Below are 15876 nucleotides of genomic sequence, written 5' to 3'. Positions count from 1 at the left end.
ACACCAAAGTCCAGCCTTTCCCCTTTTGCACTTCCATTGCATTCTGACCTTCTCAGCTCTCTGGGAATGGAGAGGAGGGTGGAATACCCCCCCCCACACTCTCAAAAGATGAATGCTCTGTCCACTGTCTCTCTGCTGGTTGCCTAGCAACTCTCCCACTACTCTCTATCTCCTCCCCTCCCCCTTATTGTGAGCCGTCTGTGTCTGCTCTAGCTGAGTCAAGGAACTCCTGATGAAGGGGGGTTGAGCCCCCTTCCTCCTGCTCTGTCTGCGATCTTTCATCTCCAGAGTCAGACTCTTCCCCATCGTTCAATTCAGCCACGTCCCTGACAGTGGGCAGCACCTGGTATTGCATTGCCCAGCCGCGCCAGAAGATGGCAGCCTCCCTGGACCCACCACAGCCATGCCATGCAGCAATGGACACCCACCGGGAGTCCCAGGTGAGCAGATGTTGTGATAGACATAGTGGGACTCACTTCTATTAGGGATGGGCAAGTCTGTCAGTTTGAGTTTCTCTCAGTTTCTCATTCTCTCTCATTCATACATGCATAGGCAGGCCATCTGAGTCAAGGGCTTGCTGGGCACAGCAGGTAATTGGATCTGCACCTTTCCCTATCTGGCACCAGTTGGCAGACCTCAAGTAAAAATCAAAGTAGTTCCTGCAAATCTGAAGTCTGCCCCCACCTGCTTTAGAGGAGATGGCTGCTTCCTTTGTAGGAAGCAACTCTTTAGGGCGGTCGCTTGCATTGTAAGGAAGCAACTGTAGGTTCATATAATTCAGTAGACATTTGTAAGGAATTATGGAACAAACATAGATGAGAAGAACTCTTTGGCAATGCGACCGAGGAGAACTCTTTGATACTCCGTGCAGGAAGCAACCCTGCTGTGAACCCAGCCAATGCTTCTCCCCCCATTATTTCTCACTACATAGATACAAAAACAAGAATGAAATGTTGTCAGGCTAGGGTGCTCTGGGGCATGCTGAGAATCTTAGCTTTTCATCAGAACTAAATAATGCCATTTCTTTAAACTCGGGGCTGATCTCAAGGTTAGCATTGATTCATATCTCTGCCAGATGTTTACTGAGCATCTCCAAAACAGCCATGCATCGCTACGCGTGTTATAGCCTTGCTTCCTTCACATCTGATTGAGTCTGGGATTGATTGCTCAAGCTCCCATAGTGTCCTAGAAAGGCATGAATGGTTGTGTCCTATATTTCCTCTGTGAACAAGATGCCTGCCTCAGCATTAAGGCTCACTTTTTCCAGGTGATGTCATGCCCTTTTGTCATGCCGTTTACGGAACAACGGTGGGAAGGCTGAATGTGAAGAAAGCTTTTCTCCCAATTGTGATTCACAACTTATTTTCCTGCTAGGGGCTAGGAGGAATTTTGATTCCTTTGTCGTATACAAATATAAACACAGGTAGCGATAGGTAGATAGATTCAGGATTGGGCTGGGAGCTGGAAGTCAGGAACCAAGCCAGCAGTGAGGATCAAAGGGCAAGTCAGGATCAAAGGACAAGCTAGGAGGCAGAATCATGGAGCAAGCCAGAAGACAGGAACAAAGACACAGGAACATGTCACAGGTTAGCTGAACATCTCTTCTGGGAAAACTGGCAGAAAGCATTGCTCAAGAAACAATTATCAAGCACATAGAAGAACAAGCCTTGTTGAAGAAAAACCAGCAGGGCCAGAAAGACAACCATCCAGTTCCATGGGAGCTTCAGGTTTGCAGGGGAACCAGGCAGTGTCCAGACAAAGGGCTCATGCAGACTCCTTCTTGTCCAGCCACTTTTCCCTGGGAAAACCCAGTCTTTAACATTGACTCAGAGCTCAGATTCTGTGCTAAAGAACTGGTATCTCCAGGGAAAGTGGTGGCGTGAACAGAAAACCACTCAGACCCATGGCAAAGGAGAAGCAGAATTGTGGGCAAGCCCTAAGTCAAGAAACAGACAACTGCAGGACCTTGAACAGCTCCGAGGAGCTCTTGCTGGCCAAAGCATTTTCTTTCAAAGGCAATGCATTGTCTTTGCAAGACTGTGGTAAGGTCCACCTCCTAATGCTGCTGTTTTTTGACTTCTGGGAGGCTGCGGAGACAGGAGTACTGCAGGGGACTCATTCTTCAAGTCAGAAGATGGTGGCAGAGCTGTCTCCTCCAGCTGAGAGGGCCCCAAATAAGATGTTGACAGTTCTCACCCCAAGGAAGCATCCCAAATCTTTCCTCACCAGAGTCTTCTGCCTCACACTGCAACATCCCTGGGTTGTCTGGTGCAGGCATTTATCTACTTGTCTGGAACAAAAGGGTCATTATTAGGCTTCCGGAGGCGGCGCGAACGGCAATGGCTGCCCTTTCCTAGTCGGGGAAGGGAAGCTCCGCCGAAAAAGGGTCTCCCGCTGCGGCGAAGCGGGGACCCATTCTGGAAAACCACAGGCAGCAGAAGCCTGTGGTCTTGGGGTCCGGCGGGCGCCAGGAGCAGCCCCCAAAACGTTGAAGGAACCCCGTAAGGGGCTCCGGATCGCGGAGGGGGTTGCGGCGCTGAGGATCGTTCCGCAATCGGCGGAGTGAAGCCGCGTTGCTGCTGCCGGTGAGCGCTGTCCTTTCTTCCTAAACTTCAGATTCGGAAAACAACAACCCGTGAGTAAACGGACTTTAAAAGTTTCGGGACTTTAAGTATTAATTTGGCTGAAAGCGGAGTGACGAAAAATAGGAAGTCCGTCTTCCGCTGTCATTGGATCATTAAGCAAAGAGCCGGAGGAGTGAAGGCAAAGAGTGAACTTTTAATCTAACTGATCTGGACATCCGTGGAAATTATCTTTAAGCTGAATAAGGACTTTAAGCAATTGATTATATGACTTTTATGTGGACTTTGATACCTTTCTTCTATTTGGATTATAATTAAAGTAAGAATCCCAGGTGCTGGAACTGCCTGAGTAACTGAGTAGCCAGCTTGCAGGGCTGGATACTTTTGAACTTAAACTTTGAAACAATCTGAGGGAGTTTGAACTGGTTACTTTGAAGCATCTTTTGGAATACCAGCAAGCACTGTCTGAAACACTGTGACTTTTTAAACACTAACTCTGCTAAAAATTACCTTATTGAAGGCTCTCGGACATTAAATGGGATTATAATAGTTTTAATGAAATTGTCTTCCTCCCTAAAGACATTTTAAGTTCCCCCTAGAGGATTTGGGATTAATAGCAGTGACATTGTTTTACTTTCCCTTTCCCGGCCTCCTGTTTGACTATTACCATCTGGGCCGCTGCTTTTCTCATGAGAACAACTCAGCTTGACCTTGAATTTTAGATAACTCTGGAATGAGTGGCACAAGAAGAAAGGGACCGAGAACCAGACAAACAACTCTAACCGCAGTCTCCCAGGCACGCAGATCATCTGTGCCTACTGTGCTTACTTTGCCTACGCTGACTTCTGAGAAAGAAGCTGCTTTTCTGCCAAGGGCAGAAACTGAGGAATTTCAATTGGAAGAGATGGCCTCAGGAGAAATTAGTTCTACTTTAGAGAAAATTCTTGAAAAACTGGAATCTTTGGATAAAAAAGTGGAATCTTTGGATAAAAAAGCTGATCAGCAAACAGCTAAAATTGAACAAAATACTGAATGTTTAAATAGACTAACTGGACAAGTTGCACAAAATGTGCAAGCAATTGGAGAACTGAAGGAGACTGCAGGTGAAAATCGGAAATTGGCTGAAGATACCAGCCAAAGATTGGGAAATTTAGAGAAAGAGGTAAGACCACTCAGCAAACAAGTAGGTGAACATCAGACCTATCTTTCTATGATAGAACTACAGAATAGACAGACTAATGTAAGGATAAGGTCGATACCAGAGGTGGAAGAAGGCAACTTAGCTGAGTTCCTGACTAAAGAATTTTCCAATTTTTGGAACCTAGAGGAAAAAGACTTCAAAATTACATCAGCCTTCAGACTTGGAAGACTTATAAAGAGAGAGAAGCCCAGAGATTGCTTAATAATACTGAGATCAAAGGAGGAAAGGGACAAGATTTTGGGTTTACATTACGGAAAGTCACTGGACATTCTGGACAAAAGAATTGAAATTTTTAAGGATATTCCTAAACAACTTTTGGACCTTAGATCTGATTATTTGGAACTAACAAGACTGTTAAGGAGCAACACAATTATCTTCAGGTGGGACTTTCCTCAAGGATTATCTTTTACTTTTAGAGGGAAGAAGATTAAAATTAGATCATTGGAAGATAGAGACAAATTTCTGACTGCGTACGGAGAGGACCTTCAAAAAGGACTGGAATTACCCTCGGGGCCTGTAGTACCAGAGGTGCCTGCACCCTCGGATTCTGAAGATCTAGCGAACAAGGTACTACCCCTAGAAAAATAACCAGACTTATCCAGGATGTCTCTGCAACTTTTGAGCTGGAACATAAATGGCTGTAACATTCCGGAAAAAAGAAGGAAAATTTTTCATATATTGAAAAAGGAACAATTGGACATTATTTGCTTACAAGAAACACATGTGACTAGGCTCCACCGGAAAGTATTAATAAATAAAAGACTTGGTCAGGAATTTATATCTTCAGACAAAGTAAAGAAGAGAGGCGTGGTGATATATGCAAAAGAGAGCCTGTCACCTAAATTCTTATTTAAAGATGAATATGGAAGAATTTTGGCAATCGAAATACAACATCAAGGAGAAAAGATTCTGATATTAGGAATTTATGCACCAAATGAAGGGAAGTCGGAATTTTTCAAGAAGTTGCATGAGACTATGCTGGAACATCTGGATTATGACAACATCATCATGATGGGAGACATGAACGGGGTCGTATCAACAAACATGGATAAGTCACAAAGCCAGAATGTCACTAAAGATGGCAGACTACCAAAGACCTTTTTTGAACTGACTGACAATATGGACTGGATTGACATTTGGAGAACAAAGAATCCCTTGGGAAAAGAAGGAACATTCTTCTCTGAAGCTCAGCTGACTTGGACAAGAATCGACCAAATATGGATAACTAGAGGTCTGGCACCGAAGGTCAGAAAGGTGGAAATCTGCCCAAAAACCTGCTCCGACCATAATGCATTGAAAATGGATATGATACTATTACCAACGGGTTCCTTTAGATGGAAGATGAATGACAATTTGTTCAGAGATCAGGAGATTACTAAGAAGGCCCAGAAAGCATTGAAGGATTATTTTGAGATAAATATGAACACTGCAGTGGAAAAAAGAGTTATTTGGGATGCAAGTAAAGCTGTGATGAGGGGGTTCTTGACACAACAGAATGCGGCAAGGAAGAGGATACAAAATGACAGAAAAGATAAGATTTTGGAGAAAATAAAAGAATTGGAGAAGAAGTTAAGATCAAACCCGAAGTCCCTGCCGATCTTGAGAGAAATCAAACTCTATCAAGCACAGTATTCTAAACTGATAAATCAGGAAATAGAGTGGAAGATTAAATTAATGAAACAAAAAACTTTTGAATCGGCAAACAAATGTGGGAAACTGCTAGCTTGGCAGTTGAAGAAGAGACAAAAATTGAATACAGTTACAAATTTGGAAATTGAAGGAAGAAACATTCAGAACCCCACGGAGATTAGAAAGTGTTTCCAGAAATACTTTAAAAAATTATATACTCAAGGGCCGCAGAATGAGGACGAGATAAAACAATTTGTGGAGAAAAATGGACTTAAAAGGCTGTCACAAGAAAATAGATCTCTCCTGAACAGTAAAATAACATGTCAAGAAATTGAACAAGCCATTCAAAACATGAAACCGGGCAAGTCTCCAGGGCCAGACGGGCTAACCTCCAAGTATTATAAGATATTAAAAGACCATTTGATTCAACCACTGATGGAGGTTAGCAATGAAATTATGGAGGGGAGGAGGGCGCCGGAATCGTGGAAGGAAGCTTTTATCACATTGATACCAAAATCGGAAGCTGAAAAGACGCAACTTAAGAACTACCGTCCCATCTCCCTTTTAAATGTGGATTACAAAATTTTTGCAGATGTTTTGGCAAGTAGATTTAAAAAAGTTCTAAATGAAGTAATTCATAAAGACCAGGCAGGCTTTCTCCCAGGTAGACACATGTTTGCTAATACAAGGAACATTATTGACATTTTGGAACTTTTGCAAACTGATATAAATACAAAAGCAGTGTTAATCTTTATAGATGCGGAGAAGGCCTTTGATAATATCTCTTGGAAATTTATGAAGGGAAATTTAAAAGAAATGGGAGTGGGTCGGGGTTTTGAGAATGGGATTGATGCAATATATTCAGAACAAAAGGCTAAATTGATAGTAAACAATGTGGTTACTGAAGAGTTTAAAATTGAAAAAGGAACACGACAAGGCTGCCCGATTTCCCCTTTGTTATTTATATCAGTTCTGGAGGTGCTCTTGAATATGATTAGAGGGGATCGGTTGGTGGAAGGGATTCAGGTCGGAGCGAAACAATATAAACTTAAAGCTTTTGCAGAAGACCTAGTTTTGACCCTGCAGGAGCCAGAATCTAGTACAAAAAGAGTATTACAACTGATTCAAGATTTTGGTCGGGTGGCTGGATTTAAACTAAATAAACAGAAAACCAAGGTGTTGGGGAAAAATCTGACAGATGTAGAGTCGGCACAGTTTCAGAGAGAAACGGAACTAACTGTGGTTAAAAAAGTAAAGTACCTAGGGGTAAACATATCAGCAAAAAATCTGAGTCTATTTAAGGATAATTACGAAAAATGTTGGTCTGAAATTAAGAGAGATTTGGATAGTTGGACAAAATTGAAGCTTTCTCTGTTAGGCCGAATCGCTGCTGTTAAGATGAATGTATTGCCAAAGATGTTATTTTTGTTTCAAACATTGCAGATTGTGGACAAGACAGAGTGTTTCCGGAAGTGGCAGAGAGATATATCTAGATTTGTCTGGCAGGGCAAAAAGCCCAGAATTAAGTTCAAGATACTAACTGATGCGAAAGAAAGAGGGGGCTTTGCCCTGCCAGACCTAAAGTTGTATTATGAAGCCGCAGCCTTTTGCTGGCTAAAAGACTGGCTACTTCTTGAGGACACTGACGTATTGGACTTGGAAGGGTTTAACAATGCCTTTGGTTGGCATGCATATCTATGGTACGATAAGGTTAAGATTAATAAGGTCTTTAAGAACCATATTGTCAGGAAAGCAGTTTTTAAAGTCTGGACAAAATACAAAGACTTATTGGAAAACAAAACTCCGAGGTGGCTTTCACCTCTGGAAGCTAAGGCCCGAAAAAGACTCAATATGGAGGCCAATTGGCCAAAATATTGGGAAATATTAGAAAAAGACGGAGACAATTGGAAATTGCAGAGTTTGGAGAAAATGAAGGATAAAGTGCGAGACTGGTTACATTACGCTCAGATTAAAGAAGTTTTTAAAAATGACAAAAAGCTAGGGTTCCAGGTGGAGAAATCGAAGTTGGAAACAGAATTGTTAGAACCAAAAACTAAGGTTTTATCAAGAATGTATAACTTGCTGCTGAAATGGAATACACAAGACGAAATGGTTAAATCGGTTATGATAAAGTGGGCTCAGGATATTGGGCATAATATTATGTTTGAGGACTGGGAAAGGTTGTGGACCACTGGGCTGAACTTCACTGCATGTAATGCTTTGAAGGAAAATGTAATGAAAATGATATACAGATGGTACATGACCCCAGTTAAACTTGCCAAAATATACCATTTGTCTGATAATAAATGTTGGAAATGTAAAGAACACGAAGGAACATTCTTTCACCTCTGGTGGACTTGCCCTAGAGTGAAGGCCTTCTGGGAAATGATTTATAATGAGTTGAAAAAGGTATTTAAGTATACCTTCACTAAGAAACCAGAGGCCTTCCTTCTGGGCATTGTCGGCCAGAAGGTGTTAAAGAAGGACCGAACATTTTTTATGTATGCAACAACGGCAGCAAGGATACTCATTGCCAAGAGTTGGAAAACTCAAGATCTACCCACACTGGAAGAGTGGCAGATGCAGCTGATGGACTATATGCAACTGGCCGAGATGACGGGCAGAATCCGAGACCTGGGAGAAGAGAGGGTTGAAGAAGACTGGAAGAAATTCAAGATATATCTACAAAAGTATTGTAATTTGGTTGAAGGCTAAGAAGGATGCTAGATCATAAATAATTGCCTATCATTGAATTAGATTTGAAATTGACGATAAGTGAGATTGAGGGAAATATAAAATTTGTGGAGATTAGATCAAATTAATTGAACAAAATTTAAGAATATAAACAAGATGATAAATTGCTGGGAAAAATTTATAACGATGTAAGTGGGAGTGGGAGACGTGAGGGAGTCCAAAGAAGTTCTGAAAAATATGTCATGACCCATGTTATATTGTTTATTATTTTTGCATTTTGTATTTTAAAAAAAATCTTAATAAATATTTATAAAAAAAAAAAACACAAAAGGGTCATTATTAGATCTGAGCCAAAATCTCTCCAAAAATCTCTCCACAATCATGATAAGCACAATGTTCTTCTTAGCCTTTCCATCCACACATAGGGCAGGAGTTTTTTCTGAGTACAAATGTGGATCCAACCCAGGATATTTTAATACTGTTAATTGTGCTCAGTCCATAGTCCAACATTTAAGTGAGCCAGCTTTCTCAGCAGAGAATTTTTGAGAAATCCTCTAAGATTGTTCTTTCTTTCTGGCTCCTACCCAACTGTCGAAGAATTTCAACTCCTTCAAAAAATGATTCCGTGAAATCCCCCCCACCCTGCCCATCATTTCACCACCTCCTAAATAGCATGGAGAATTTTAGGAGATCATTTTTGCTCATCTGTTCATTGTCCAAGGCCCCTAATAGACTTGAAGGATGTGTTTGCTGCTACCAATAGACACATTATCCCTCCAAGGCCCATTGTCACTTCTGATATTATTATTATTACATTTATATACCACTTAACATCATAGAGTTTAAGCAGTGTACACTGAGGTTACAAGAGAAATTAAGCAGAGATAGAATTAGTTAAAATCAACCATAAAATCAGAAAAGCTCCATTGACTTCTTGATGAAACAATTGTTTTCGAAAGTCTTCACTGAGTGTCTGAAATTTGGCAAGGAAGGGGAACTATTTGATCTCAGTTGAGAGGCAGTTCCACAGAATGGGGCCCACAATATTGAACCTATGGTTCTTGGTGGATGCATCTGGACCATGGGTGACCACTAAGACTGAAATCCACAGAGGGATTAGTGATTGAGCAGGGACTGGGATGGGAACAGGGTCAGGGTCAATGCCAATAGTGTATGGTTTATAGTCAGGTGTGGATTTAAAATATTTAAGAGTAACTGCTTAGCTATTCTGAGTGCCACAATTAATTTCTTATAATTTTTTTAGTCCATCAAAATAAAAATACTGTTATGTAAGCCTACCACAGCCAGATATCCCACCAATCCTTTTAAAAGAGGCTGCTCTCCAATGCCAATTAATTTCCTTGCAATTTAGCCAGCAGAAAATTACATGTCTTCTGAAAATTACACGTCTTCTGGCATGGATTTATGGAAATTGAAAAAGAACCTTTAATAGGAGACAGGGCAATGTCTCTTCCTGGCTCAGGCAGCGCCTTCAGAAATGAGGCATATTGTTAGGCCTGCCATCTTCTCATACATTGACAATTATGAGCTGCTGATACATTTACTTTATGAGGATTGCCCAGATGAGGTAATGAAACCAGAAAGCATTAAATGCCACAAATAATCAAATGATCAAAGACACTTGACCCACCAATGCATATGGCTTCAGACTGAATGCTATAGCAGTCCAGTGTGCTATCCAATGAGGGATTGGGCTCCTGTATTCCAGGGTAAGAGGAATCGGTTGATCGTGATTTCAGTAAGGGTGTGGTGTAAGTGGTTAAGAGCGGTAGTCTCGTAATCTGGGGAACCGGGTTCGTGTCTCCGCTCCTCCACATGCAGCTGCTGGGTGACCTTGGGCCAGTCACACTTCTTTGAAGTCTCTCGGCCCCACTCACCTCACAGAGTGTTTGTTGTGGGGGAGGAAGGGAAAGGAGAATGTTAGCCGCTTTGAGACTCCTTAAAGGGAGTGAAAGGCGGGATATCAAATCCAAACTCTTCTTCTTCTTTTTCTTTTGACAAAGTCCTCCATGATATTCTTGCAGATAAGCTAGTAAACTGTGGGCTGGATGAGGTAACTGTTGGTGGATTTGTAGCTTGTAGAGTGACCAAACCAAAGAGGGCTCACTAATGGTTCCTCACCATCCTGGAAGAAAATGACTGCAGGATTCTGTCCTGAACCCGTTGTTGTTCAATGTCTTGGATGATGGAATTGAGGGGATGCTCATCAAATTTGCTGGTGAAATCAAACTGGGATGGGGAGCTCACGCTGCAGAAATTGGAATCGGGATTCAAGATTACCGTAACAGTTTGGAGAACTAGGCCAAAACTAACAAAACACCTTTCAATAGGGACAAATGTAAGGTTCTGCCCCTAGGCAGGAAGAATCAGCTTGGGGACACTTGCCGTGCCAGTAAATAAATAAATAATACATAATTTATTATTTATACCTCACCCATCTGGCTGGGCTTCCCCAGCCACTCTGGACGGCTTCCAACAAAATATTAAAATACAGTAATGCATCAAACATTAAAAGCTTCCCTAAACAGGGCTGCCTTCAGATGTCTTCTAAAAGTCTGGTAGTAGTTGTTCCCTTTGACATCTGGTGGGAGGGTGTTCCACAGGGCAGGTGCCACTACCGAGAAGGCCCTCTGCCTGGTTCCCTGTAACCTCACTTCTCGCAGTGAGGGAACCGCCAGAAGGCCCTCAGCGCTGGACCTCAGTGTCCGGGTAGAACGATGGGGGCGAAGACACTCCTTCAGTAGTACATGTGAAAAGGATCTAGGGGTCTTAAAAGGTAAAGGTAAAGGTACCCCTGCCCGTACGGGCCAGTCTTGACAGACTCTGGGGTTGTGCGCCCATCTCACTTAAGAGGCCAGGGGCCAGCGCTGTCCGGAGACACTTCCGGGTCACGTGGCCAGCGTGACATCGCTGCTCTGGCGAGCCAGAGCCGCACACGGAAACGCCGTTTACCTTCCCGCTGGTAAGCGGTCCCTATTTATCTACTTGCACCCGGAGGTGCTTTCGAACTGCTAGGTTGGCAGGCGCTGGGACCGAGCAGCGGGAGCGCACCCTGCCGCAGGGATTCGAACCACCGACCTTTCGATCGGCAAGCCCTAGGCGCTGAGGCTTTAACCCACAGCGCCACCTGCGTCCCATTCTAGGGTTCTTAGTAGACCACAAACTTAACTTGAATCAATAGTGTGATGCAACAGCCCCCCAAAAACAAATGCTAATCTAGGCTGCATCAACAGAAGTATAATCTTCCAATAAAGGGAAGAAGACATGTCCTGCTTTGTTCTGCCTTGATCAAACCCCACCTGGAGTACTGTCTAGTTCTGGGTTGAAAGGCTGCTTCTATTTTAAAAAATCCAGTTGCGCCTTGTATATTGGTCTTTGAAATCCCTCGCTGTCAATATTTCCCTGTAGCATGTAGCATGAAGATGGTAGGGAACCTGTGACCCCCCAGATATTGCTGAATCACAACTTACAGCATCCTTGATGATTGGCAGGCTGATTGGAGCTAAGGGGAGCTGGAATCAAACAATGCGTCCTTCGTGTGGCTCCTCCTTGAGCGGTCTGGAGGGTGGCGACACGAGAAGAGCCCTTTTTTGCAGTGGCTCCCCATCTATGGAATGCTCTCCCTAGGGAAGTTCGCCTGGTGCCTTCATTATACACTTTTAGGTGCCAGGCAAAAACGTTCCTTTTTAATCAGGCCTTTGGTTGACCTGATTGACATCCTATCAATCCTGTTTTTATATATTGTGATCTGTTCTGTGAACCGCCCTGAGATCTCTGGGTATAGGGCAGTACAGTGGTACCTCGGGTTAAGTACTTAATTTGTTCCGGAGGTCCGTTCTTAACCTGAAGCTGTTCTTAACCTGAGGTACCACTTTAGCTAATGGGGCCTCCTGCTGCTACCGCCACGTGATTTCTGTTCTTATCCTGAAGCAAAGTTCTTAACCCGAGGTAATATTTCTGGGTTAGCGGAGTCTGTAACCTGAAGCGTCTGTAACCCGAGGTACCACTGTATATAAATTCAATAAATAATAATAATAAATAATAATAATGTATGCAGGGCTACAGGTTCCCCACCTCAGATGTGACCCAATATTCTCTACTCTGACTGGCAGAAAGTCACCAAAATCTCAGCGGCATTTAGAAAACAAGATATATAAGGGCAGAAAATGGATAGGTTGAAATTAGTGAAAATGAAATTGAATGAGGTATAGTAACTAAATGGCATCCAGTGGAACGACATTTTACATGTGACACAGGATTCTTCTGAAAAAATGGCACAAAAACATTTGACTTTGCTTTGTTGAACCTGTAAGAAGTGCAGCAGCAAGAATCATTTAGTTTATAACTTAAGGTTCACTTCAGTTATCAGTAAGTTAGCTAACCAAGTTGGGGGAGGGAGGAGGACGACGAGAAGGAGGTGTGGCTTAGCAACCAGGCCAATGTTTGTTGATGTAGCATGCATCCTGATTGGCTGTGCAGTTCTGAGGGAGTTATTCTTCTGTATATTTGGTTGACTGTCTCCCTGCTATGTACAAGGCCTGAAGTCAGAAAAACGAACCTTCTCTGTTTCTTTATCCTAAAATCATACCTTATTTATGTTCAGCTTCTTCAGAAAAGTGTTGTCAGGATTTCTTTTATCTCTGGACTCCATCTGCGTTATCTGCCTTCACTAACACAAGTATTGTCATGCCTCCCTCTTTACCTCAGTAGCACAAACTGACAGTGGGATTAGAGAATGAGCTAGTCATCCCTCCAAATCCTTTGTGAAGCTATTCTCTTCACAGAGGTATTATTAACCTGATGCTTATTTTACCAAATGCTATTATGTAACCTTCTTATTCGGGTTATTAATGATCGTTTCATTTTTATATTGCAATCACTTCCATAGCAACCAATTATACTGCCTCTCATGGGGAGAAGATTATGAACTCCAATGGGAAATAAGCAGGAAGAGTGGTGCTTTTTTTTAAAAAAAAAACCCCAAACAAACAGATCCCATCTTCATTAAAATGACTACAGTAATAAAATAAAAGAGAGAGATGTATGTGTGCAATGAAATAGAGTATTTCCATTGAGACTGTTTCCTACAGATTGCCTTAGAAACAGTAAGATCACATGTTTAACTTAATTGATTGCCCAAACATGATAGGCTCACTGCCTCCTCATAGCTTTGTTTCCACAGTCGCATAATTGCTTGTGATGACAAGTGGCAGTACTCTGTGGTAAGTTTCACACTCTCCTTATCAAGGGATAGCTGCAATCATCATGTGTATAATGTGTAATGCCATCCATCTGAACTCCCACAAATGTTTCTTTTTAACGCACAGATGCCATCTAATAAACATGACATGCATGTCAGTTTCACAGAGACTTTGCGTATCAGGCCAGTTTGTTCCTGGAAGATGGGCTTTGTATGCAGAAGGTCTCAGATTCAGTCCCTGGAATCTCCTTAAAAAGAAAGAAAGATCGATCTCATTTATCAGGACTAGGAATACTTTAGCTTGAAAACCTGGAAAACTGCAATCAATCACTGAGTGCTGACAGCAGTAGAATCAGACCGGCCAAGGACCTGACTGATATTCATTAAGATATTTCACTCTTTCCTCTGTGCCTAGTTCCAAAGGAAATGCAATACTGTACTCATTAAAGATATTGCGTTATCGGTCTTCCCCTGCATTACGAAAACCAGGCTGACATTTTAACACAGCAATCTTACACATATTCTGAGTTCAGATGGGCTTATTCCCAGGTAAGTGAGTTACAGCATTGCAGTCGAAGTCTGCCTGTATCAGGTCAGCGATGCTGCTTTAGATCTACCAGAAGACGCTGTGACAGAGGGAAGAACAAAGCACTGAGCCTTTGGAAGTCTGTTATTGTCGCGGCACTTTAGTTTGCCCATATTTTCAAACCTAATGTTTTAGTGGTGAAGGCATGATGAGATGAACTGCACTCATCTCTCCTAATATTTACTTTTCCTGGTATTACTTTTTAATAGCCCACCGGAGTCCTTTCAGAAAGGAAAATAATATTAGATTGTTCAAGGGTCAGGGTCAACTAGAACTTGTCATTTCAGACATGGTGTGTGTGTGTTTTTGTGTGTGTGTTTGTGTGTTGATATTAGGGACAATACCAATGATCCCCAGGCCCAACACACACATTGTCAGCTTGTGCCCAAGGATGAAATGGTAGCAAAAAATGAAAATCCTGGGAGCTTTTCCTTTGAGAGGTTTATTGCTACTAGGCTCTTGCATTTTAGCAGATTTCTTTTGGGTTCTGTGAATGGTATACTTAAGTCTTCCTGACCTCCTAAAACAATTAACTCTCATTTGGGACTTGTCGACTAGCTGCTTATTGGTAAATTGCTCTCTCTCTGACCAAAGGCACCTGGGTGATGTGTAAGTGTTAAAAGTCAACAGCAAGAGCAACAATAAAATAATATTTACCCACTCATTTTTGTTCATTATGTTTCTAAATTTGACCTTGATCCCAGGGCGGTGAACTGCAAGCAAATAAATGCTGATACGGAACGGGGGGGGGGGGGGTTATCCCAGACCAATCCTATAATTAAGAAATCAGGACAAATACAAATAATTCACCCAGCCCTCCCCAAATGCCTGACGGAGATACCTTTTCCTGGTGACATCCAACTGCCAACACTTCAATCGAATGTTTACCTGCCACTGGCAGAATGACATCAAGGATGTAGCCAGATGGATCTGCTTTGGGAGGGCATTCCACAGCAGAGTAGCAGCAGTAGGAAAAGCTGTGGTTCTTGTCCCCACTGATCTCATGTTTTTATCCACTGTATAATGTGTGTAACTGTGGGAACTTTAACACAATTTGATATAGTGAGGAACATAGGAAGCTGCCTTGTAGTGAATTACACCATCTGTCCATCTACCTCATTATTTTCTACACCAGTGTTCTTCAATCTGGGGTCCCCAGACGTTGTTGGACTAAAACTGCAATCATTACCATTCAGCTTAGGGACATCTGAAGACCCAAGGTTGACGAACACTGCTATACCCTGACTGGTAGCAGCTCTCCAGGGTTTCAGACAGGTCTTCCAGTCCTATCTGGAGAAGCCAGGAATTGAACCTGGGATCTTTTGCAGATTTCAGAGCTAGTCACAGATCAAGAATAGACAAGGTAATGTAGACTGTGGTCACTTCCAGATTGAGAATTCATTCTGACTTGTTTATTGGGAGGTTAAATGATGCTGCAGCAAACAAGTATCATCCCACACTTTCCAGTACATTTCCCCATCACATTTCCCTTATCAAAAAGGGCCATTTTGGGGGGCGGGGGCAGAGAGTGGCTTTGTTGCACAACTGCTCCCTATTAACTTCAGTATGTGATTGAATGCCAGCCAAAGATAGCAACAATTTATCGAAGCACTCTGGATCTTTTGTCTTTTAATTACTTTTTTCTTTTTAAGCAGCTGGGTTAGGGGATGGATTAGGACTACAGTGCGGGGAGGAAAGTGAAGAATCCAAACCATGCCATATTCCCAATCTAAAACAACTCCCTCTGGCTATTTGCCCCATTTCAGAGAAAAATACATGTATGGTTGCTTTGTTTCCCTTTTGGGAGAGACTGTTGTTCAAATAATGTTGGGAATTAAATATACCTTTCGTCTTACAGTTGGTATGTCTGCCGTTTTCCCCACAATTCATCCACAGAGTGAACTGGGCAGGACTCTCAGAGAAACGTAACTTTTCGAGCCAAGACATATTATCTGCAGAGGTC

The 15876-nt window shown here is 42.4% G+C and overlaps 1 long non-coding RNA gene across 1 annotated transcript; it reads left to right on the top strand.

Annotated features, from left to right (window-relative positions):
- The first annotated feature begins 281 nt into the window (after positions 1-281).
- LOC307214464 lies at positions 282-8762 on the top strand. Its single transcript, XR_013838121.1, has 3 exons — positions 282-440; positions 2087-2314; positions 8450-8762. It is a non-coding gene; the product is annotated as an uncharacterized lncRNA (long non-coding RNA).
- Positions 8763-15876: the final 7114 nt, after the last annotated feature.

The sequence above is a fragment of the Podarcis cretensis genome, assembly GCF_951804945.1.
Source record: "Podarcis cretensis genome assembly, chromosome: 4".
Lineage (NCBI taxonomy): Eukaryota > Metazoa > Chordata > Lepidosauria > Squamata > Lacertidae > Podarcis > Podarcis cretensis.
The sequence above is the reverse complement of the archived record's forward strand: the minus strand, read 5'-3'. Positions and strand labels throughout refer to the sequence as shown.